The 27,000-nt window shown below is 40.3% G+C and overlaps 3 protein-coding genes across 15 annotated transcripts in view; 2 read left to right on the forward strand and 1 right to left on the reverse strand.

Moving 5' to 3' along the window:
* The window catches only part of LOC127650623 (NACHT, LRR and PYD domains-containing protein 3-like), a 615,184-nt gene extending 614,943 nt beyond the window's left edge, over nt 1–241 (reverse strand). For all 6 annotated transcript variants that reach the window (XM_052136147.1, XM_052136145.1, XM_052136144.1 and 3 more), the window contains exon 1: nt 208–241. The gene's annotated coding sequence lies outside the window, so the exon portion shown is untranslated. The remainder of the gene's footprint in view (nt 1–207) is intronic.
* Nucleotides 1–27,000, forward strand: part of LOC127650622 (NACHT, LRR and PYD domains-containing protein 3-like) — a 527,629-nt gene that overhangs the window by 446,852 nt on the left and 53,777 nt on the right. The gene's annotated exons all lie outside the window — the stretch shown is intronic.
* LOC127650628 (NACHT, LRR and PYD domains-containing protein 3-like) overlaps nt 1–27,000 on the forward strand; it is an 857,046-nt gene that overhangs the window by 440,486 nt on the left and 389,560 nt on the right. The window lies entirely within an intron of this gene.

A 27,000-nucleotide genomic window follows, 5' to 3' on the forward strand; every position in this document is an offset into this window, starting at 1 on the left:
ATCTGTTAGATGTCTTACTGTAGCTGATAGTTTGAAAGGTTTATTATTGTTGTCTTGTGAGTTTTGGTTTGTTTAGCAGCAGTTCAGTACTCACCTGTCAAGAACTGTTGATGTTCCTCTTTACTGACTAGAATATCACCTACAAAATACTTCACAATGAATTTATTGATTGTTTCAGACGATTCAGTGGATCAAAAACTGTCAAACTTTTTCTCTGTTTCTCTCGTCGTGTAATTTCCTGCTCTTGTCACCCAAATGAACCATGGCACACTTTACTCAGTCATAAAACCAGTCTCTGATTACACTGTTTTTACAGCCATCTGCAATTATTTACCAACAGTCTTAAAACTCTGAGTGTCATAAAACATGTTTGATTTGATGCAATCGTCAGTAGATCTATTACTTTATACAAGTAATTTAGTAAGTCATTATTATTTCTATAGTTTCTAGAACAGATGTCACAAAGTATGGAAGCCCAAACCTGCAAAAATAATAAATAAATAAATGTAACAATAAAAGAATGAATAAAGGAATAAATGTCTTGATAAAACAAATATAATTCGTTTTTAATTAAATGTATTCCTGAATTTATTATTGTATGACTTTATTCCTTTATTATTTTCTATATTCATTTTAACTTTATTTGTATTCTTTTTAACTTGTAATTATTTATTCATTTATTTTGCATGTTTTTTATTTATGTGTTAATTTATTTTTTATATTTATTTATTTCCACATATATTTATTTCCATATTTATATATTCCCATATTTATTTATTTGATAGAGAGGCTGAGATCCATTTGCAGAGGTTTATTTAACACAGGTAACAGAACAAGGAAAGCTTGACATAAGCTCAAGCTGGCAATCGAAGGGAACTCAGGCAGGCATAAGTAGAATACTCAGGCTGGAATTAGGGGCGATCCAATATTCAGAGTGAAACACAGGCCAAGGTCAGGGCAGGCAGCAAAGGTGCGAGAGTTCATTAAACAGTCCAGGTCAGAGATCGAAAGTCCAGGGATAACAGAGTTACGTGTGATACTGACGGATAGGCAAATCAATACTTCACAGAGAACAAAAGAGCAAGCAGTCCATATAAAGAGAGGATAAGGAGCAACAGGTGATAATGCTGAAGATAACAAGGGAATTCAGCAGGGCTGTATGGTGATGAGTGCAGAGGGGAGAGATGGGAGATGAAGTGTTAATACTCAGGGGAAAGTGTTATGTATTGACTCTGATTGCAATACATAGATGTAGGCACTACTTTGTGGCGCGTTAGAACATTACGCTCCACTATGAGTGTGTGTGTTAAGTCAGCGGATGGATGCATGCATGTATGTTCGGTGTACGATGATGGTTCAGTAAACACAATCGTTTCAACTGTGACTGCGAGTCTGTGTTTATTTAAAGGTTATGTTAAGAGAAGAAACATAACAAAACTGGCGACGAGTCTTAAGAAGAACCCGCAAAATACATCAGATTGAATAAGACCGGTGTAAAGTTTTGAATGGACTTGGTTTTGTGGACGAAAGTTTTGTCTGCTCACCCCGCAGTTCTGCCGTGGACGAGCTAGCTGGAGACGTTTGTTCATCAAGACCAAGGTAAAAGTGATTAGACGCCAAGAAGCAAAAATGGCTGGAATATTGGGACATATGGACAGTTTTGATAGTTCGGTGGAGGACTGGACAACATATGTGGAAAGAGTTGAGCAGTACTGTCTAGCAAACGAGATACAGAACGAAAGACAAGTAGCAGTCCTACTAAGTGTTATGGGCACGAAAACTTACAACTTACTCCGCAGCCTTGTTGCTCCAGCTAAACCGGCAGACAAAACATTTGATGAAATAACGCGAACGCTGAAAAGTCACCTAAACCCAGCGCCATTAGTGATCGCTGAGCGTTTTAGATTTCACAAGAGAAACCAGTCAAAAAGTGAGTCCGTGTCAGAATACATCGCTGAGCTGAGGAAACTAGCCGAGCATTGCCAGTTTAGAGATGGACTTTCTGACGCTTTGAGGGACCGGTTCGGTAGCGGGCTGCACAACGAGAGCATTCAAAAACGGCTTTTGACGGAGGACAAGCTTACTTTAAAACGAGCAGTGGAAATTGCGGTTTCAGTGGAGACAGCAGCAAGGGATGCAACAGAACTGCAAGGTAAAAACCCAACGACATGTTCTGTATTCAAAATGCACTCCAAGCTGTGCAATACCAAAGCAAAGCCCTGCTTCAGATGCGGTAAACAGTCACATGACCCCACGGAGTGTTGGTTTAAAGATAAAGACTGCCGTCAATGTAATAAGAGGGGGCACATACAGAAAATGTGTAAATCAAAGTACAGCAACTCTAAAGAGAAAGTAAATGTAAAAAGAGGGCAGAGGCTTCACAAAGTAGCACAAACAGACTCTGACAGTTCTAGTGAGGAAGAATTGGCTTGTTTAGGGTTGTATGCTACAGAAAAGGATGACAGTGATGTGATATGGCTGACACCAAAAGTCAATGGAGTGCCATTAAAAATGGAACTAGACACAGGGTCAGCGCTGTCAATCATATCTTTCAAAGATTACAAGAAAAACTTTCCAGACACAAAACTGTCACGCACCAGAGTAAAGTTGAAAACATACACGGGTGAAAAAGTCACACCACTGGGAAAACTCAAAGTGAAAGTGAAATATAAAAACCAAACTTGCAATCTTGAGCTGTTTGTTCTGAAGGATGGAGGGGTGCCACTGTTTGGTCGCAGAAGGCTAAGACAGATCAGGCTCAACTGGCATGAAATAAAGACTTTGCGTATTGCCTCCAAGCAACTCACTGACAAAAGTTATCTGAAATACTTGACAAGCATGCACAAGTCTTTAGTGAAGGCATTGGAACCATGAAACACATCAAAGCGCGTCTTGAGCTACAAGAAGATGCAAAACCAAAGTTTCACAAAGCACGACCTGTTCCATATGCTCTACTGGCCAAAAGTGGAAGCTGAACTTCAACATCTCATGGATCAACAGATATTATCCAAGGTGGACTGGTCTGAATGGGCTACACCAATTGTGCCTGTGGCTAAAAAGTCTTCAGACAAGTTACGCATTTGTGGTGATTTCAAAGTAACTGTTAATCCTGTACTTCATGCAGATCAGTATCCACTACCTCGCATTGATGACATTTTTGCATCCTTAGCAAATGGTGAACATTTCACAAAGATTGACCTTGCACAAGCTTATCTACAAATGGAGATGGATGAAAGTTCACGCAAGTACCTCACCATTAACACCCACAAAGGTCTATACCAATACAATCGGCTTGTATTTGGCATTACTAGTGCTCCAGCAATCTGGCAACGTGCTATCAAAAAACACAAAGTGGGATTGGACTAGAGACTGTGAGCAGGCGTTTAAAAAGGCAAAGAAACTCATCATTTCAGACAAAGTGCTGACTCATTATGACCCAAAGTTGCCCTTGCGCCTAGCATGTGACGCTTCGCCTTACGGTATTGGTGCCGTTCTGTCACACAAAATGAGTGATGGCTCTGAACGCCCCATAGCTTTTGCATCATGTTCTCTGTCACCAGCAGAGCGTAATTACGCACAGATAGACAGAGAAGCTTTAAGTTTAGTGTGGGGAGTGAAAAAGTTTAACCAGTATCTATATGGCAAGCATTTCACGCTGATTACAGACCATCAGCCACTAGTTTCTATTTTCAGTCCACACAAAGGTGTTCCGGCAATGGCTGCGGCTCGGTTACAGCGTTGGGCTCTTTTTCTGGGAGCGCACACCTACACCATTGAATACAAAGGGACAAAACTACATGGAAATGCAGATGGACTGTCCCGTCTGCCTCAGTCACTGTCAGGGAAGGGCTCTGATCCTGCTTTAAACCTTCACATGTTACAAATGGAAACGCTCCCTGTGACAAGTGCACAAATAAGCAAAGAAACAAGAAACGACCCATTGCTTTCCAGAGTGTATGATTTAACTGTGAATGGTTGGACAGCACGCACAGATACAGAACTTTCAGACTATTTCACCAGAAAAGACCAACTTACCGTGTGTCAAGGATGTGTCATGTGGGGGTCACGTGTAATTGTACCTCCCAAACTGCGACCCAAAGTTCTTAACTCACTGCATGATGGACACATGGGTGTGGTGAAAATGAAAAGTCTCGCTAGAAGTTATGTGTGGTGGCCTGGCCTTGACAACCAAATTGAAACTCTGGTCAAAACATGCACAGGTTGCCACCACACTCAGCGCCAACCTCAGATTGCACCCGTTCACACTTGGGAATGGCCAGTTGCCCGTGGCAGCGCCTTCATATCGACTACGCTGGACCTTTCTTGGATCACATGTTCCTTATTGTGGTCGACAGCTCATTCCAAGTGGCCCGAAGTTTTCACTGTGAAGAAAGCAACTTCAACTGTAACAGTGAACCTATTACAGATGCTTTTTGCTCGCACTGGATACCGCTACAACTTGTAAGTGACAATGGTACCCAGTTTACCAGTGAGGAGTTCCAAACTTTCCTGAAAATCAACGGGATTAAACACTTAACATCTGCTCCTCACCATCCGGCAACTAATGGACTAGCTGAACGGTTTGTACAAACCTTTAAACAGTCCATGAAAGCAAGTAGAAAGGAGGAAGTGCCACTGCAGCAGAAAATTGCCAACTTTCTGCTGGCGTACAGAAACACTCCACACACTACTACTGGACAGTCACCGTCAATGTTGTTTATGGGAAGAAACTTGAGATCTCGCTTGGATCTAGTGAAACCGGACATTCAAAAACAGGTGTCAAACAAACAATGTTCACCCATTCAACAACAAAGGAAACTGAGATCATTTGACGTTGGACAAAAAGTACTGGCAAGAGACTATCGCAGCCAGAGTGACAAATGGCAACAAGCAGAAATCTTGTCACAAACTGGACCGCTGTCATACACTGTGAGTGTGGAACCCAATGTCGTCTGGCGCAGACATGTTGATCAACTTCTTGATGCTTCACCTGGAAAGGTGACTGGTCAAGCTGAGACATCTGCTGTTCTACCGAATCTAGGGGACAGTACTACAACACCGGACATGACAACTGTGGAAAATATGCTTACACCAGAGGCAGTGAACATACCTCAACCAACGACAAACCTGCCTGATCCATTGGAACGCAGATATCCGGAGAGGGTTCGCAAACCTCCGGACAGACTTGATTTATAACATTAAAAAACAAAGTAAAGGAAGAGAAAATGTTCTGTTAAACATATATATATAAAAAAAAAAAAAAAAAAAAAAAAGAGTTATTGAAATGTTGTGAAATTTGAATTGTTTTCAAATTGGATATTGGTAAATCCAATATAATTTTTGTTTGATGATTATAAGTGCATCAAAGCTGGAAGGGAGGAATTGTTATGTATTGACTCTGATTGCAATACATAGATGTAGGCACTACTTTGTGGCGCGTTAGAACATTACGCTCCACTATGAGTGTGTGTGTTAAGTCAGCGGATGGATGCATGCATGTATGTTCGGTGTACGATGATGGTTCAGTAAACACAATCGTTTCAACTGTGACTGCGAGTCTGTGTTTATTTAAAGGTTATGTTAAGAGAAGAAACATAACAGAAAGGGATCGGATGACGCCAGAAGGAGGTGTTGTAGAGCGTTCTGTGACAATTTATTTATACATGTATTTATTTGTACTTTTCTGTGTGCAATATGGAAATGAGGGAGGCGGTCCTTGCGGAGCTCCAGTGCATCATTGGTTGAGAGTTCAATAGTACTTATCGGAAGCAGATGGACGTCCCACCTCAGCACCCTCTGACTCGACTATATTTTGAATATGCAGGAAAATGTTTTGCAGAGAGTTTAACAATCCAGGATGTGCTTCAACATTCATACCGAGGTGTATTCCAGAAAGCAGGTTATGTGACTTACCCGGGTAAGTTTAGGATTAAGTAAGCGGATAACAGAGAACTTTCGGGTTATGTAAGTAACCATAGCAACTGACTCTCTGATGATAACCTGCTCCGGAGCAGGTCATGTTGCAGGGTTAGTTTGTTTCAGAGAGGTTTCCGAGCATGCCGTGCCCTTTTGATGAGGATCCTGGACGTAGAGGCACAGATTATACGGGGTTTTATTCGCCGTGAGAGGGTGATAAGACCACGTATCAATGTCTTTTATCCTAAAAAATATTTGCAGGAGCGCTATCGTTTTTCTAGGGAGTCGTTAATTTATTTAACAAACCTACTAAAACCACACATCTCAAACGTAACAAACCGCGGGTCAGCGCTTAGCGCCGAACAAATTCTTTGTATTGCTCTGCGCTTTTTTGCTACGGGGAGTTTTCTCTACAATGTGGGCGATGCAGAGCATGTGGGAAAGGCAACAGTGTGTAGAGCCGTTAGTACAGTATGCATGGCACTGAATGGTTCGTGTTGTGGTTTGCTGTACACTTTTGTACAGTTCCCTGGCCATAAACCTGTGCGCTTTATTAAAGACGAATTCCACAGGGTGGCAGGTTTGCTCTCAGAAATTCTGTCATGTACTTCAACTAAATGACATTTCTTAATAGGTTTATTTTGACCACACACACACGTAAAGGCTACACAGACTTCTTAAACTTGTAATTAATCTTAATTTCAGGGTTCCCAAACGTGATTGGGTGCATTGATGGCACCCACATTCCTATTAAAGCTCCATGTATCAATGAGGGAGACCATGTTAATAGGAAGTCTGTGCGTAACATCAATGTGCAGGTAATAGCTATATTTTGGCTCCTTAATATTGGTTTACAAATAATAAACTTATTGTTCTCCACAGGTAATATGTGATGCAGCCCACCTCATCACTAATGTTGAGGCAAAATGGCCTGGGTCTGTACATGATGCCAGAATATTTAGAGAGTCATCTCTGTGCAACAAATTTCAACAGGGTACGTTTTGTTAGACAAATACTTGTAGTCTTTATTACATTTACAAAACACCTCAAACATTACAGGACACTTCTATGGTTACTTGCTGGGGGACAGAGGATACCCTTGCCTCCCCTATATGATGACACCCTACCCTGATCCGGAGCCCGGACCACAGACGCTTCAACCTGTCTCACAGCAGAACACGGGCCAAGGAGGAGATGACAATAGGCATTCTGAAGGCGATGTTTCAGTGTCTGCGTGGGCTCAGGGTCACTCCAAATAGGGCATGTGACATCACAGTTGCTTGTGTGGTACTTCACAACATTGCCACAATAAGAGAAGAGAGGCATCCCCCCCGTCCTGATGACGATGACCTAGAACAACACCCATTGAATCTAGCAGACCACAGAGATGGCAGAATGCTTAGAGACATGATTTGTCAAAATCACTTTATTTAATCTGTTCTATTTCTTCATATCCTGAAATAAAAGAGACATGACAGATTTGTATTTATTGCTTTATACACACAAAAAAAAAATAACAGATTCATGTTCACATATGATTCTTCTCACCTTAAGGCGATGCTCCAGTAGTTCTATTTCAAGTTTGGCCTTTTTAATGGCCAGCCTTTTCTCCTCGAGCTGAAGCTGTATAAGGTCCATGTCAGTTTTTTTAATTTGCCTTAATAGATGGACCTTATACACCTCCTTTGCAGACAACTAGGAAGGCAAAGTAAATAAGATGGTTAAAGAAGAAAATCTGCCACATAGTAACATTATGTAAATAAGGACAACCAGGGACAAGTTCTTACACTGCTAAGATTATGTGTAGAGGTAGATGGACCCTCATCTGCATGTACATCCCCAGCTAGATTCTGTCACAGGACAAATGACACATTTTTCACTCCATCTAAAAAGCTATGCATTGTCCAGTATATGCATCATACCTCTGTGGGTCTCAGCACTTTCTAATTCAGTCACAGCAGATGTGGTCTCATCATCATTCTAGAGTGGAAATATGCAAGGTTACTTTGTCTGGCAGACAAAGTGAAAGATCTAAAAGCAACTGGTTCTTAAAATGCACCACTAACAATTGTGACAGACTGTGTGGTTTCAGGAGGATCCAATAATACAATGCGTCCATCAGCAACTGCAAGAAAAAAAGAAACTCAATGTGTAAATTACTAAAGTATGACAGACACTGAATAAAGGCATTAGAAACATGCAAGAATAAAAAAAACTGATTACTGTATACAGCATATGCTGTAAAATAGAATATGTATGCATAATGCACAAGTGAAACAATGACTGCATTTGGGAAGCATTTAGCCTTCTTCCTAATGACAAGAGTTAATGATCGTTTTGTCCAAACGTATGACTAAATAATCAGAAGTACTAATATGGTATACCTACATTGTACCAAGTCACTTGAGTTGTTGTGGGAGGTAGCAAAGTCGACGAAGTACCCTCTGGAATACCATCGACCACAGGGCGACCTTTATTAAGTGAAAGAGCCAACTCCTCAGATGGGGTGAGAGGAGGTGGAGGTGGACCCCCGCCAGTTAGACGGGCCTCAGCCTTCTTTCTATTAGCTATATAGGAAGAATACTGTAAAAGTAACTTAAGACATTGATCTTACAACAGTTAAAATAAAATGTTACCCTTTTGGAGAATGTTTTTGTGTTTCATTTTGACTTGGGAAAGAGTTCTTTTGGCTCCAGAAAGATTACACCGTATAAAACAAGAGGCCTAAATATTTCTTGTCAATATACATTGCACTGTATTCTTAAGAAACTGATGTAGAGAAAAGTAAATGCTTGTCGAGTCATGCCACATGCTCAAAAAGACAATTGTTCAACTTTGCAAATTAACAAAAGAAAGGCAAGCATATTTAAAATGTAATAAAAAAAACGTACGCATTTACTCTGTCAGTTATTATTTGCCAAGCCAATTGTCTTTCCCTCACATATGCAGCTGTATTGCTTTTTTCATTATAATGGGCTTGAACTCCTCATAAGCCAACATTAAAACTTCTAACTCCGCTTCGGAGAAGTACGCGGCACGTAACTTTTCACCCTTAGTTTCCATGGTGACTCCTGAATTCGGCGTTCCATTGAAAATGCCTTTATATGTTCGCCGTGCGCGCGCATTAACTCGAGGTTATTAGCAGTTGATTAAACTAACTCGACACAGGTGTTTTGGAACCGACATACCCCGAGTAAGCAGGTTTGGGCTAATCAACCCATAGTTCAGGGTTAATCTGATGGTAAATTAACCCAGCTTTCTGGAATACACCAGTAGTGTGTGTAATGTGTACACACACTTATATACAGTTACTGTTATAAAATACACACACACACACATTTAATTTGAGGCTTCATGATTTTTCATGAAAACTGTAATGTATACACATTTAGTTTTGTTTTTATACCATTAAACCAGTTTATTTAAATTATTTGAACATTTCAAATGTTGTGAAATGTTTTAATAAATGTTTCATATAACATAATTTGACATGATTTCTTTATGATAAAGAATAAAGTTTGTAGGATTGTGTTTAGCAGGAATGCTATCCTGTTCTATTCATGCTGTAAATGTTATTCATGGCAGGAAGACTGGACATGTTCATGTACATGGAATATTACAAAGAAATATATTGTCAGGGAAAATTAAGTTAATATGTAAAAAACATCACTCGACTCTTTCAATGACATTCTAAACACAACAAGAACATTGTAATATTAATATCATGCTTAATTAAACTTTTAAACAGTGTTATATTGTGGGGAAAATAAAGTTTGAAGTTTTTTTTTAAAACTTATTTTATTTGTTACCTTTAAATAATGTTCAAATCACAATAAGAAAACTGGACATTTTAACGTTCATATAATATTAAAAAGAAACGTTCAAATAACGTTATATTTTGGGTGAAATTAAAGTTAGGAGAACGTTGTAAGAAACGTTTTTTTAACCTTAAAATAACGTTATAATCATGACAAGAAAACTGGACATTTTAACGTTTTAGTAAAATTTTTAAACAATGTTTGGAAAACGTTTTTAGAACCCAAAATTGTTTCCTGGTCGGGTCCTTTCACGAGCCAGAACCGTTTTACCCGTGATCGGTAAAGAATCTCTTCATAAGAGAATTCAACATGCAAGAGCTCGTCCTCCACTTCTAAATACTCCACGTCCTCCTCCTCTGCCGTGAATGGATCATTACGCATGCGCATTTGCCGACATTTTTTTAATTTTTTTTATTGATGCTCAAAACAGTCAACAACAAAATACATAAAAAAAATAAAAACTGGGAGTTCACATAATATAAATAATATAAATTGTACATATTAATACATTATGAGAATTACATGACACTGCAAGGAAAAGTATTGCACACAGATCATGTTTTTAAGGTTTTTCTGTTCTCAGACAATTTAATTGAAATTCAGTATTTTTCAAGTTCTTTCATAAAAATAAGAAAGAGAGGTTTAGCATTTAGATATTTAGATTTATGAATGTGGAACTTGGCGAGTAACAAGATCAGATTAATTACATAAAATTGACCTTTTTAGATTGATCATAATCAACAAAGCCCAGAACCACATCCTTCCAATACAACACACATTCATTAAAAATATCATAATAAATCCTAAAACATCTTGCCAGAACATTTTATTAAAGGGACAAAACCAGAAAAGATGCGCTACAGTTTCTTCAGAGTTGACACAGAAAGAGCAACTGGAGGAAAGATCCTTTTGAACTTTAAGTGGTTTACAGGGTATCACTTATGAATTATTTTAAAAGAAATCTCTTTTACTTTATTGGATAAAATGAAGAGATGTGGAAGCATCCACACTTTTCTTTCCGACAGATATTACCAACTGCATTATTCCAGTAAGCAGTGACAGGTGCGCTGTAAAACAATTTAAGCCAACCAAAAAAAATCTTAGTTCCAATTTAGGCAATTTTAATTAGCCATCATCATGACAATTAGAAATTCTCTTAAAGGTATAGTTCACCCAAAAATAATGATCTTATCATTTACTCCCTTATGTCTCAAACTATGTATGTCTTCCGTGAAACACACACACAAAACATACAGCTTCTGTGGCTTCATCTGTGTCTTCTGAAGCAATACAATCAGTTTTGGGTGAGAAACAGATCAAAATGTTCCTCCTAATTCATTATAAAACTTGACATCTGACTGAATTTCTTCAGAAGACATGGATTAAATTACTGGAGTCATATGGATTACATTTATATAAAACATTTATATACTTCTTGTGTTCTAGAGAAGAAATGAAGTCATAAGTTTGAGACGGAACAAAGTAAATGATGATGAATTATCCTTTTTGGGTAAACTGTGCCTTTAAATATTTCTCACAGGAAGCAAATCATTTTTTTTTTTTATAATTGCGCCAAAACGGCAAAAAGAGGCATCAATAATGATAGTAGTGCTTCCACTGTGATCCTGTGATACCATTTATTTAATTCACAAATATTTCAGCCAAAGTGATTCAATACTGTGATACTAAAATGAAACACTGCAGTTAAAACAGTTTGACAAAACCTGCCACTGAATATGAAATGTGTGACTAAACAGTAGCATGTAGGAGGAACAAACTTTCAACATGTGAAGGATGGTCTATAAAACAGAAGTGCACCCATCTACAAAACACTGACACACCTCAACATGAAACATTTAGTATGACTGAACAGTTTATCAATGATATCAAGTAAACAAATAAACATTTCACTTTTAAGAGAATTCAAGAATAAGTCTTAAAAACTCTAAATGCACCAGTACACAATATACAGTGACATCTAAACCAAACATTATTATGCCAAAGGTAAACATTAAAAGCATCTGAAATACTCAAAGCATCTTAAACTCCCTATACAGAGAAAATCATATTCTTCAGGGACTGAACTCTGTTGTACACTTTTCTCCCGATCCCACAAAGATGTTCTGCACTGCCTCAACTGTGCATTTCAGTCCTTTAGAAACTCAATATTTAGCACATAGAGAAGTCCAAAGAGTCCCATGAAAGCAGTGGGAAAGTCAGATAGGACCTCCATGACCAGTTTCCTCCAGGATGATGCTGAAGTTTAGACCTCTTTGTTGCCTGTGAGAGGTCATCCTCCGTGACTTCAAGGATGTCCAGTTTCTCTTCTCTTGCGTAAGTCTCCTCTAAATCAGTGTCCTAAGAATTATATACATTTAATGTATCAAGGACACACAGACCACTGATGTGAGCAAGGGAGTGTTTGCACTGTACTTTTATCAGGATGTGTGTGGAGCCGATGTAGATGAGTGTTCAACGCACCTGCTGTATTGAAAGTGCAGACACACTTGGAGAACAGGCACAACAATGCTACACGTCAGCCTGGGTGCCAATGCTTGAGCCTGTAGTGTCTCAGCAGCAGATTTTGACTGGCACAGGTGTATTTACAGGACCTACACTGCATGAAGTGTGCTCTCAAGGTAGAGCTGCATAAGAAAATACTCAAATGTGAATGATCAGATTCATAAAATGCAATTTAATAATGAACAATGAAATAGACAATTCATTTTTTCTACTACTTTATTTTTTTAGTGTTTTGCAACTGCTGCACAGCAATGAAACTCCCCTATATGATCAATAATCATCATCTCCTCGGAATATTCTAGAAAGCAATCTTCAACTGTTAGTGCAATTGCCCTCAGTACAGTATTAACCCATGGAAAGCAGGTCATCTGACTAACGAGGCTACAGAATCATATGCACAACTTCCAAACGCAATTTAATTGTGCAGCAAAATCCATCCAGCAAAAGACAAAAACAGATTTATTTGATGCAACAGGATTAAAAATACAGCTCGATTTAAACATACAGGAATGTTGATAACTTACAAAGAAAAGGTAGTAGTGTATCTATTGTTCCTATATCGACTCATTTAGGAAAAGTGTGACTCAAAGAATAAACAATGATCATCAAAAACCAAATAAAGTCCTCGCCTAAAGATTCTTCTGGATTATCACCCACGTGCTGTCTCTTCTTTCAGAAACATTCTTCTTCTGCCGTTTGCTGAAAACTTCCAGTTGTTTCTTTTATTATTGAAGAAAATATCAAAACAAACAATACAAATACAACCTTTCAAATGCTAGGGGGAGGTATAAATAATATTATAAGAATATTATAAAAAGTGCACATGCTTGTAAAACTCGAAAATCTTTTTGATTCTTCGAGGGCAATATTGACTCAATATAATGCTTCAATTCATTATTAAATACTATAAAAATAAGAAAAAAAATTCTTCCTGAAAATTTACATTTATGAATTTGAAATTTAGATTCAAATAAAAAAAAATATATAAAATAAGTGTGGGTTTGTTTATCTTTGGAGTTTACAATAATACCTAAAGAACATCTTTCCACTGTAATGTAACATTTTCATCAACATTTCCAACAATAAAATAAAAAAATGACACATAAGGGCCAAAATAAATGAACAGCTGTCTCTGGCTTCTGCTGGCAAAAGCTACAACTTTCATCTATATCTTTTTAAACTTGGTTAAATAATGTTTATCAGGGTATATTCTGTGAAGGAGTTTAAAGACACTTCTTTAACCTTGTTTGTTAAGAGATAGCGATTGGGCAGAAGTCAGACTTTATTCCAGTCAACATCACTCACAAACTGACTCCAATATGCAATTACATTTGATTTCCAAACAACATCCTGCTGGAAAAGGGCTCTTATCGATCTGTTATGATTATTGTAACGACAGGAGAAACATATTTTACCAACAAGGGAGTTATTTGGTGAGAGGGGTGGGAGCTGCTGGTAATCTAATCTGTTTTACTGTTTAAACAACATTCATATTTGAGAAGAAATTGCACCAAAGATAGTTGCGAATTCCCTTGGTGGTATGGGAATATTATATTTGCCATGAATTCCTTATAAGTAAACAGAAGGCCATCTGTGTTGAATAACTGGTCCACCAAAACAATATTATTTCCAAACCAGTTTTCAAAGAAAATAGACTTTTGTTTAAAAAAAATGTCCTTATTATTGCAGATAAAGTACTGGTGAGGTGAAAAGTTGTGTTTGTAAATTAAACTCATGCTAGAAAAGCTTGACGATGAAATGCAGAAAGTTTCACAGGTATTTTGTTAATATCAAAATTGCAAACAAGGAAGAAATTTATGCCACCCAAACTAGATCAAATATGGAGGGGAATAATATTCCAAATAGATACTGGATACTTAAACTATGTGTTTAATCCAATTGATTTTAAATGTATTATTTAAAGTAAGTTCAGGAAATTAAGACCACCAAGAGTTCATTACGATTGTTTTTCTTATATAATGAATCCTGCTCAAATTTCAGAAGTTCCCAATTTGAACAAAATGCATCTCCTTATTGGCTTTATCCCAAAAGCTACATATCAACCCAGTGATTACTTTTTACTTCCTCATATAGTAGCAGTGGATTGTTAAGTTTCCAATAAGATCCATTAGTAAAACAACTTGTATTAGAGAATTTAATATGAACACTGATAGCTTTATGATCTGTTAGAGGAGTAGAAATAATATCAACTTCCACATCATCTTTGTTAAAGCTCTCAGACAATAACCAGAAGTCAATTCTAGATTGACTAGACCCTGTTTTATTACTCCAGGTAAATTACTTTTTATGTGGACATTTGGTTCTCCAAATATCTATAAGATTGAATTGATCCATGAAGTTTTTAAGATTGTTATTTACGTTAGGTCGACCTGGTGGCCATTTATCTATTGTTTATTTAGTATAATATTAAAATCTCCAACTAATAAAATTACATTTGGATATTTATTTAACCAACAAATATTCTTTCTATGGATTCGAGAAAATAGTTATTTTCCAAACTGTTTTTATACCCATATAAATTTCCCAAGATTAATATATTATCAACATATTTAATTACTTGGCAAATAAAATGTCCTGCAGGATCACATTCTGTATGTAGAACATCTCCATTAAATCTATTCTTTAAAGTAATTACTCCAGCTGAGTGTTCAGACCCATGAGCAAACCAAACTGAATTACCCCATTGTGAAGTCCAAAATGTTGTGTCTTCTTTAGTAGAATGAGCTTCTTGTACAAAACAAAAATCCGCCCTAAACTGTTTGTCAAAAAGAAATAGAGCTTTCCTTTAATGTTATTTCTTAACCCCCATAGCATTAAACGAAACAAGTGATAAATGTGACATATTAGTTAAAGAATATTGCACAAGTAAAATGTCTGGTCAATCTGGTAAACGTTGAAATCAAAGTGGTATCGAGATCAGCACCGACTGTATAACTGAAGTAATTAAAAGTTAGAAAAATATCTTTAATTACCCATGGCAGCTGCCTAAGCGTGACATCTCTCTTATATATTTCCGGATTAATATTAATATAAAAAAACAACATAATGAATAATATATAAAACAAACTGTAAAACATGTGTGTGTTAAAATGTTAAATACATATTGTTCATAGTTAGAGTTCGCAGCAGCATATTGGGATCCAGTTTAACCTTGGAACTCAATTCTGAGAATCTTGAGAAAGTTTTGAAAGAAAATAATAAAAATAGTCCTTTGAAAACTCCTCTGACCCCGTAACATCAGTTCCTTCAATACATCCGCGGCCCCCGACAAAGTCAGCAGATTTCCATCATCGCGCGCTTTTTTGATTAGAGGCCACAACGTCTCCAATCTCTGTCCTCCTTCCTCAGATCCTCCTTCAACTGCATGCCTTGATTCCGGAGAAACTCGCTGCTTTTAGCCGCCTTCCATACTGCATCTGTGAATCTCCTGACAGTGAACCGAATGATTGTTGGGTCGGGCCTTGTCTCATTAGCACGTTTGGTTCCGAGTCAGTGAGCGACATCAAGAGCATCTGGTAGTTTCGCAGCTTCATGTGGCATCACTTCTTGGCATATGCAGATAACCTCCTCTCGCACATTCTCATGATATAAATCCATGGCAGAAATTCTTCATCTTCTGCCAGAAGCTTGTCTTGAATTATTCCGCTTTTGCAGTCATGGCCGTTATTAGTTGGCACACGTGAATCAGGTTTTCCGGAGTCACTGGCTCTTTTTTGTGTAGATTTAGGCATGTTTTCGGGTCAAAGATATAGATAAGGTACTGTACAGTGGAGCAGTAAAACAATGTTAAAAATGAATGTTCTGATTGTAATTTCTGATTGGATGAGCCACATTGGAAACTTGTAATATAGATGATATCTGCCTGTGACAGCACATCAGTTGAACTCTATATTATATTTTCTCTCTGTTTTTATTGTTTAGTTCATCCTGTGTGCTTTTGTTCATTGTGTATTTTCTGCTTTGATGATCCTCATATTTGAGTTGGCACAGGTTTTACATCAGATGCCCTTCCTGATGCACCCCCAGTGTCTGCAGGACTCTCACTCACACCTACAGGGGCAATTTAGAGTCTCCAATTCACTTAACCTGCATGTTTTTGGACTTGTTGGGGAAACCGGATCACCTGGAGGAAACCCACATGAACACGGGAAGAACATGCAAACTCCACACAGAAAGACCAGTTGAGCCAGGACTCAAACCCGGGACCTTCTTGCTGTGACGGGACAGATTTGACCTACTGACTTTTAGTGTTATTTCATGATGACAGATGACAGAAAATACTCCAAAAGCCTGTCACAATCTCATGTTTTATATATGATTTCATTTAATTAAATATAATTAATTATTAATGCGCGTTAACCCTTAAAAGGGCAAGAACATAAAAATACCTATTCAATTAATTTATTGCTATTTTCTATCATATTATGTCACAAATATGACATTTTAAAATTTTTGTCTTCAACATACTGCTTTTATTGACAATTTTGCATCATGTATCTTTCATGAAAACATGTAAAAGGTCGAAACATTTGCCATGAGGTCAGTCAGTTTCTCACAAAGCTGCATGTTACTTTAAAATAAGAAAAAATATTATTTATTATAAAATAATGTTTTCTGTAGTGAAAAACGTCTCAGGTTACGACTGTAACCCTAGTTCCCTGAGAAGGGAACGAGACGATGCGTCGATGACGCTTTGGGAACGCCTTTGCGTGATTACCTCTGAAGCACGTATGTCAACTAGTCAATGGAATGAATGAACGCCACGGGCGGGTGACGTCATGACCAGGAAAGGATATAAGCACATCTGGTGCATTATTCGCGTTAGCTTTTAGAGCCGAAGCAACAACAACAACTTACATTTTATATAGTGCTTTTCTTTTTCTAGGCACTCAAAGCGCTTTTACATAGTATAGGGGGAATCTCCTCAACCACCACCAGTGTGCAGCATCCACCTGGATGATGCGACGGCAGCCATAGTGCGCCAGAACGCTCACCACACACCAGCTATTGGTGGAGAGGAGATGGTAGAGTGATGTAGCCAATTTAGGGATGGAGATTATTAGGAGGCCATGATAGATAGAGGCCAATGGGGGGAATTTGGCTAGGACACCGGGGTTAAACCCCTACTCTTCACGAGAAGTGCCCTAGGGATTTTCAATGACCACAGAGAGTCAGGACCTCGGTTTAACGTCCCATCCGATTTTTTTTCAGTATAGTGTCCCTGTCACTATACTGGGGCATTAGGACCCACACAGACCGTGGGGTGAGCACCCCCTGCTGGCCTCACTAATACCACTTCCAGCAGCAACCTTGGTTTTCCTCAGGAGGTCTCCCATCCAGGTACTGGCCAGGCTCAGCCTTGCTTAGCTTTAGTGGGCAACCAGGCAATAGCTGCAAAAGTCGATCGCAGGGATGCAAGAAGTATGGCAGGGCGACGCATCGTCTCGTTCCCTTCTCAGGGAACTAGGGTTACAGTCGTAACCTGAGACGTTCCCTTACGAGGGAACTCGCGATGCGTCGATGACGCTTTGGGAACGATAATACCCAGTCCGCCATAATTACAAAATGCCAGATGATAAAAAACTGTCTGCAAATTAAGTAAAAAGCACCCGGGATCCTGGGGCAGCTTCCAGGTCCAGGCTATAAAACCTCACAAAAGTTAGCGGCGAGGACCAACCTGCTGCATCACAAACCTCCTGGAGGGAAACTCATGATAAGAGGGCTTTAGAGGCTGCCATACTTCGAGTAGAGTGAGCTCTGACCACCAAAGGGCACGGCTGGCCAGAGGACTCATATGCAAGAGAAATAGCCTCAACTATCCACTTACTGATTGTCTGTTTAGAAGCAGGAAGACCTTTCTTAGGTGAACCAAAACAGACAAACAACTGATCAGATCTTCTCCACGGGGCAGCCCTGTGGACATAAGTGTCCAGTGCTCGCAGATGTAAAACGATACTGGAGAAACTCAAGTACTGTGTTGACTGAACAGTTAACTGGATCTCGCTGATGCTGGTGACACCAAGACATGAAAACATTCCACTTAAGTGTATATAACTTCCTCGTGGCTGGAGCTCTGGAGCTAAGAATGGTCTCAACGACCTCAGTTGAGAGACCACTCTCTAAAAGTTGGGCCCCCTCAGAGGCCAAACCCATAGGTTCCAAATCTCCGGTCGGGGGTGAAATAGTGTGCCCCCTGCCTGAGACAGAAGATCTCTCCTGACAGGTACCTTGAAAGGAGGGCCGTCGAGGAGATGAATTAGGTCCGCAAACCAAATTTGACTCAGCCAGCGTGGAGCTACTAATAATAGACTTACTCCGTCCTGGCGGACTCTCTCCAGAACTCCTGGGAGCAGAGCAACAGGGGGAAATGCGTACAGACGTAGCCTCGGCCACGTCTGTACCATAGCGTCCAACCCCAAGGGGGCTGGTTGCGTGAGGGAGAACCAAAGTGGACAGTGCGTCGTAAGCTGAGACGCAAACAGATCCACTTCTGCTTGGTCGTAAAATTCCCAAATGAGCTCCACCACCTCGCGGTGGAGTCTCCATTCCCCTGGCCTCAGCACCTGCCACGACAGGGTGTCTGCTCCTATATTCTGGTACCCTGGGATATACACTGCCCTCAGGGAGAGTATTTAACCCAGAGACCACAAGAGGATCTGGTGCGCCAGTTTGCAGAGTGGACGCGAGTGCAGACCCCCCTGTCGATTTAAATAAGAGACCACCGATGTGTTGTCTGTACGGACAAGCACATGATGGCCCCTCAGATCTGGGAGGAAATGTTTCAACGCATTAAAGACGCCATCATCTCCAGGCAATTTATGTGCCAAGAGAGATGATGGTTCCTCCACAGACCCTGAGCTGAGCGGCCTTCCATTACCGCTCCCCAGCCGGTGAGAGAAGCGTCTGTCGAGATAGCAACTCGATGGCAAAGAGCTCCCAACACCGGACCCTGGGACAGGAACCAATGTTTCCTCCATATAATCAAGGCGCGGATACACCGCCGCGTGATCTTGATCATACGAAGTGGGTTCCCCCTCAGGGAGAACCCTCTGGTCCTGAGCCACCACTGCAAAGGTCTCATGTACAGCAGGCCAAAGGGGATCACATTGGACGCCGCTGCCATGAGGCCTAACAGTCTCTCGAACTGTTTCACAGTGCGTGACTGGCCTAGCTTCAACTCTTTTGCGGCTGTGAAGATAGCAGCTACACGAACGGGCGATAGTGTGGCCCGCATCGTGACTGAATCCCATACCACACCAAGGACAGTGGTTCTCTGTAATGGAGAAAGCACACTCTTCTTGGCATTGAGTCTCAACCCCAATTTCTTCATATGAGCGAGAACGACATCTCGATGCCGACCCGCTGACTGCTCTGATTCCGCCAGAATCAGCCAGTCGTCGATGTAGTTCAGAATGCGTATGCCCTGCAGCCTGAGCGGGGCCAGAGCTGCATCTACGCACTTCGTGAACGTCGCGGGGTGACAGAGCTAGACCGAATGGAAGCACCCGATATTGGTATTCTTTGCCCCCGAAAGAAAACCTCAGGAACTTCCTGTGTTGAGGGAGGATGGAGACATTGAAGAAAGCGTCCTTCAAATCTATCGTGACAAACCAGTCCTCGGATCTGATTTGAGTCACTATCTGTTTGAGTGTGAGCATCTTGAATTTCAATTTCATGACTGCACGATTCAGCAAACGGAGATCTAAAATTGGACGCAACCCCCCATCCTTTTTTGGAACAATGAAGTATCGGCTGTAAAACCCTGATTCTCTGTCGGGGGAGTACACCTGTTCTATAGCTCCCTTTGCTAAGAGAGACTCTACTTCTTGCTCCATTACCAGAGCCTGCTCGGGATGTACTACCGTGAGTAACACCCCGTTGTAACGAGGCAGAGGAGAACCGAATTGGATTCTGTAACCTTTCTCTATTATCTGCAGGACCCAAGGAGATATATTCGCCAGATTCTTCCACTCTGTCAGAAAATCTACTAAGGGTACCAGATTCTCGAGACTGGCCTCTGGTGTTAAAGGAATAGCCACTTCGGTGACCTGAAACATATTGGCAGGAAACAACCGAACTGACTGTTTTTGAACCCCCCTCAGAGGGCTCACGTCCGACGCAACGTCGAGTCGACATTGCGCCTAACTTTCGCTGGATACCACTGCGCCCCGAAGCACCAAGGGTGGCGGGGTTGGCAGACTGGTCCCATGAGGACCCCAAAGTGGAGCGGGCACCGTATTCTGAGGTGTACACCGCTCCACCCCGGTTGGGGCTGTCCTCGATGGTCTGACGTGCATAGCGTCAGGACCTTTTCTGAGCTGAAGCCTTCTTAGCCGTAAGTACGGTCCTCAGATCCGGCTTAGACTTAGCCAACTTCGGCTGAGAGCGTTGGCTCGGTCCCCAAGATTTATTCGGGGGAGCACGAGATGCAACACTTATTTTCTGTGGCACATGGTGCGAGGAACTTGGCTGGGGATGGACTCGGCGAGGAAGGAATTTTTTAAAAGCCTTTCAACAACCGTATTCACCGAGTCACCGAAAAGACCAGAGGGAGACATAGGGGCATCTAAGAGAAAAGCCCACTCTTTATCTTTAATCTCTGCAAGATTTAACCAAAGATGTCTCTCAGTAGCTACGAGGGCTGCCATAGACCGCCCAATAGCACGGGCGGTCTCCTTCGTGGCTCTGAGAGAAAGATCTGTAGCCCGACGAAGTTCTCGAATTTCGTCGGGACTAACTCCCTCACTCCTATCGATATCCCCCAGCAGATCTGCCTGATAGGCTTGGAGCACTGCCATCGTGTGCAGACAGGCTCCAGCTTGACCTGCTGCCGTATAAGCCTTACCCACTAAATTGGATGTGGTTTTTAGTGGTTTATTCGGCAACACGGGATCCCTCAGGGACGATTCTGACCCAGGAGGCAGATAGCTCGCGAGCGTCTGTTCCGCTGGGGGCATCGACCCATAACCAAAATCTTTCAGCCCCTTTATATTTGAATACATGTGAACATGGGGACTAAAAAGACGTGACGAATATGGTTTATTCCATGATCTACATAGCTCACTATGTAGATCAGGAAAAAATGGAAGGGCTCATGATTGAGATGAAACATTAGATGTGAGAAAACGCTCGTCTAATTTGCTTTTAGGATGAGTATCTCTTTTTTCTGCTGGCCAGTCAATATTTAATTTATCAACAGCACGAGTTATCACCTCAATAAACTCCTCATATGCTGGGGAGAGGGATGGCGAATCCTCTCCCCTTATTGTGTTAGTGTTTGTGTCACTCTCATAAATGCTCAGTAACTATACCTCCTCAGAGCTAGAGCACCGAAGCATCAGGCTCTCTTCCCGGGCGGAAGAAGCCGCAGCGTGGGCTTCCGACACCGGCAAGAGAGCAATGGATCCCTCGGGTAAAGGAGGAGATAAGGCAGAGCCCGTCTCCAACCCCGCCGAGAGATCCATTTGCAAACCCCAAGTGAGCTTTCTCTGCGCTGCCTCGGCAGCCGCAGGTCGAGAACCCTGAGGTTTGCGAGCCTGTCCATCATCCTCAAATGCGGACAGACGGGAGCGGAGCACGCGGAGCGGCAGACGCACACAATGCTGACAGTCAGACCCCTCGAAGGCTGACATCGCATGCTCCACTCCCAAACAAACTACACAAAGCTCATGTGTATCTCCACCCGTGATATAACGAGGGCAAGGAGAAGCACAGGCTTTAAATAGTTGTTACGCCATAATATCCAATATAAAGAGAGACAGACAACAATAAATAAGACAGACAGTTTTGACACAGAGCGCTTTGCTGAGGCACAAAAGCTAACGCGAGTAATGCACCGGATGTGCTTATATACTTTCCTGGTCATGACGTCACCCGCCCGTGGCGTTCATTCATTCCATTGACTAGTTGACATACGTGCTTCAGAGGTAATCACACAAAGGCTTTCCCAAAGCGTCATCGACGCATCGCGAGTTCCCTCGTAAGGGTACTAAAAACATTTCAGCATTAACAACAGATTAATTATGATAGTAAAAACAGAGAAACCACAAAATGTGTACGGTTCAGAACAACATGAGGGTGTGTGTATAATGACTGCATTTGACTTTTATCAATGAGTGAACTCTTAAAATCTGTCAAATTTACACCAACTTTAAATGATCCTGTAATTAGTTCTTGTAAATCCATTTATGAATGCAAAAGTGTGAAGCTGTTTTTTCTAGAATTGTCTGTTAAGTATTAAGATTTATATACTGTAGAAAAATCACAAGAATTCTGTATTTGTAAATGTTTATTTAGTATAAATAAAACAATGAGTATCTGAATGTGCCGTGTGTTTAATAAAGAGTTCATATATAGACTCATTTATTCATTTCAAGTATTTGGGATTTTAAAATCATAATTTTTATTATTGAATCTGATAGTAAATAAGTTCAATCACATCACAGTGAGACACAAAGTACTGTCATTGTATTGAATTCAATCAGTTTCATTGATGAAATGATTTCTAGAAAGAGTTTGGAGTTGTGTTGATGTGAGATACAGTGAGTATATTTCACTCATCCAGTTGTGTGTGTGTGTCTCTGATGATCAATTTCACACACACACACTGAGGAATCAGGATAAAGATAAAATCCAGCATAGAGGGGTCGAGTGAATGTGGTGATGAGTGTGTGTAAGTGTGTGAGTGTGTGTGTGTCAGAGACGCTGTAGAAGGACAAAGTGCCGGCCGGACAGTCCACATACACTCCTACTCTCTTACAGTCGTGTGAAGGGGGACGTATGTCAGTTCTGTTTTTATTGTGATGGACAGTGAATCTGTTATTAGAGCACCTCAGACTCCAGGAGTTTACATTGAATCCAAACACACAGTCATAACTCTCTCCTTTCCTGCTGATTTCATTATATGACACTGATATAACAGCAGCATCTCCACTCCATTGAGTCTCCCAGTAACATCGTCCAGTCAGACTCTCTCTACACAGAACCTGATGATACTCATTAAATCTCTCTGGATGATTAGGATATGACTGACGCTCTCTCACACGTGTCACTTTCCTGTTCCCCTCAGACAGAATGAGTTCAGTGTGTGCTGTGTTTGAATCCAGTGTGAGATCACAGACATCTGAACACAAGAAGAGAAAAAACACTTAAAACACAACAATCACTAAACCAGTGTGTGTGTATGTGTGTGTGTGTGTGTGTGTGTGAGTGTGTGAGTGTGTGTGTGTGTATGTGTGTGTGTGTGTGTTTGAATCCAGTGTGAGATCACAGACATCTGAACACAAGAGAAAAAACACTTAAAACACAACAATCACTAAACCAGTGTGTGTGTATGTGTGTGTGTATGTGTGTGTGTGAGTGTGTGTGTGTGTGTGTGTGTGTGGGCTTGTTTATGTGGTTTATGAGAACATTTTTTTAGGTTACAAATTAGTAATTACAAGGGTATTATGCTATAAATGTGGTTTATGAGGACATTTCTATTGTCCCCATAATTCAAATCGCTTAAAAATCATACTAAACAATGTTTTATTGAAAATGTAAAAATGCAGAAAGTTTTTTGTGAGGGTTAGGTTTAGGGGTAGGGTTAGGGTATAGAATCTATAGTTTGTACAGAATAAAAATCATTATGTCTATGGAGAGTCCTCATAAGGATAGCTGCACCAACATGTGTGTGTGTGTGTGTGTGTGTGTGTGTGTGAGTGTGTGTGTGTGTATTTGAATCCAGTGTGAGATCACAGACATCTGAACACAAGAAGAGAAAAAAAACTTTAAACACAACAATCACTAAACCAGTGTGTGTGTGTGTGTGTGTGTGTGTGTGTGATAGTGAGTGTGTGTGTGTGTGTGTGTGTGTGTGTATGTGTGATAGTGAGTGTGTGTGTAAAAGTGAGTGCGTGTGTGTGTGATAGTGAGTGTGTGTGTGTGTGTGATAGTGAGTGTGTGTGTGTGTGATAGTGAGTGTGTGTGTGTGTGATAGTGTGTGTGATAGTGAGTGTGTGTGTGTGATAGTGAGTGTGTGTGTGTGTATGATAGTGAGTGTGTGTGTGTGTGAATGTGTGATAGTGAGTGTGTGTGTGTGAAAGTGAGTGTGTGTGTGTGTGTGTGATAGTGAATGTGTGTGTGTGTGTGATAGTGAGTGTGTGTGTGTGTGTGATAGTGGGTGTGTGTGTGTGATAGTGAGTGTTTGATAGTGAGTGTGTGTGTGGGTGTGTGATAGTGAGTGTGTGTGTGTGCAAGTGTGAGTGTGTGTGCAAATGCGAGTGTGTGTGCAAGTGTGAGTGTGTGTGTGTGTGTGTGTAGACCTACATTTGCGTGGTCCTGCTTTAATCCTGAACTCTCCTCCATGATCCACACTATAAAAACACAAACACACACAAATTATGACATCACATTCAGCTCACCTGAAACTTACTTCAAAGTGATTTTATCTGAAATAACACACAGAGAATGTCTCTCTCTCTCTCTCTCTCTCTCTCTCTCTCTCTTTATTAATTTATATTTATTAGCTTTATTGGCATGTAAATTTTGATGGTTTTATAGCCTTATTTTTTATCAATTTAGTTTTCCTGGAACTGAATGTGTTAACACTAACAACAAAACAAATATGTGATTAATCGTGATTCAATATTTCATTCCACTGACAGTCTTACAACACATGAGGGGTGTGAGGGGTCCAGGAACTGAGTTTGACACCCCTGCAATACACACACACAACATCCCACCAACAATAAACTCAAGTGCTTTCACACTGCACTTAACCCTGGGTTATTGTCTTTTAACCCCGCTTTAACCTCCAGTAAAGTAACGTTTCACACTTGTAACTCTGAAAGGTGATTAGCAACACTTTTAATTCTGGGTTATGAAACGGCTCCAGATCAATGTTAGCGCCGCTTTTAAAAGTGCAGCAGTAAGTTTTTATCTGGCTCTTATTCGTCCCAATAGTACCAGTGGTTTTGGACTTTATACTGACACCACAGACTGATCACTGCCCGACCCCCCCTGTGAAAAATCCTGCACCGCCCCTGTTAACTGCTGCTGCGCCACACAAAAATGTCTGTAAGATGGACTGCTGCGACTCGTAATCTCTCTGGCGGCTGATGAGACCGTTGTGTGCTCGCTCTTGGTGCTTGATGTCACACCGTTTATCTGTGATCATTATTGATATTATTAGTGGTAGTAACTGATCAACTGCAAGACAGTTTGTTATATGCGGTCAACATGGCAGCATCCATGAGGGGCGACCCGCTCAATGTACAATTAAACAGCTTTTACTGAGGTCAGTATCTGACTGGAGTCATCATCTAATGTGAGTGTACATCATTTTAAACATATTTGTGTGCTATTGTGTTTATTTGTAACACTTTTTAAATGATCTTAATACAGTGACAGAGTGGAGCACAACACAACCAAATGAGCAAATAAATGCTGAAAACACAACGGAAATAATCCACAACACAAGATTTTCCGAGAAGAAATATGTATAAAAATGCTGTTCTTTGTATTTGTCCTGAAGTGCTCTGGATGATGTATATCTGTTTTTTTGTTTTTTTATTTTCTCGATTTCGTACTGCTTTGACCAGGGACCTTCTCTTGTATTGTCTTGCAGTGGGACGCTTCGCATCGGGGTCCTGATCACCCTGTCTGGGATTATTGTGAGATAACCTGCTGCCTGTACATTATAACTTACCATCTGCCAAACTATAAAATAACATTTGTTAATAATTATTTTATGATGTATTGAATTGAACAAACACAAATACTAATAATTTGTAATGATTACTGCCCATATTAACAGTTTAGATTTTCATTTGATTCAGTGATTGGTTGCTTTTGTAACTTAGTTTGATTGTAAACAATACCTACTCGAAAACAATGATTATTCATTTGCAGTTTATTTATTGTTGTTTTCTCAAGTACTGTTTTCTGCTATGGCAGGGATCGGGAACCTCACCATTCACCAACACATGATTGTTTGAAACTTTCCCGCAGAAAGTGTGGGTATGATTGCAAAGCTTGAAGTCATAAACACTGTTATGATTTCCTTTCTCCTGAATTTGTCGTACAGCCTACTCCTGGTGAACAAGGTTTTAAATTAACACCTGCCAAATGCGGATTATTCATGTACAGTGGCGGGTCATTTTGCTGATGTACCAGCACCTGTGGAGGGTGACCTGTACGACTTCTCGGCAAAAATACAAAGCAAAAATATTCACTGACCCTCGGCAGGAGGGTTGAAAATATAATCGGATATCTTGATATTTTTAAGCCGATTATCTTTCAAATATTTTTTACATATCGCCCAAAAGGGAAGTTAACATTTCTATGAACAATTGTAAAATTAAGTAATTTTATGGAGACCCACAAAAACACGTTTACACAATTCAATATTACAACATGTTACCCATTAATTGTTGCATATTTGTTTTCTTTTTGTGTTTTTGAGTAGTCTATGGGCATAATAAACATTTTATTTTATTGAAAAACGTATTAGTTAAAACTTAAATTATTAGTTTGAGCTTTGGCTCTTCCAAATCAGAGAACCATTAATGGTGCCATACCCAAAATATCCAAAATCCTCTCACACCACAGATTTCAGCTGTGAAATAAATGTTCAGGGTCCGACATGTCTTTGTGGTGAGATGAGCCCGTGCCGTGCCTTTAAATGAAGTGTCCATTCAATGTAAAATGAGGAAATCCCGATTTATCAAATGTATCTGATGAT

This window comes from Xyrauchen texanus, chromosome 10 (genome assembly GCF_025860055.1).
Source record: "Xyrauchen texanus isolate HMW12.3.18 chromosome 10, RBS_HiC_50CHRs, whole genome shotgun sequence".
NCBI lineage: Eukaryota > Metazoa > Chordata > Actinopteri > Cypriniformes > Catostomidae > Xyrauchen > Xyrauchen texanus.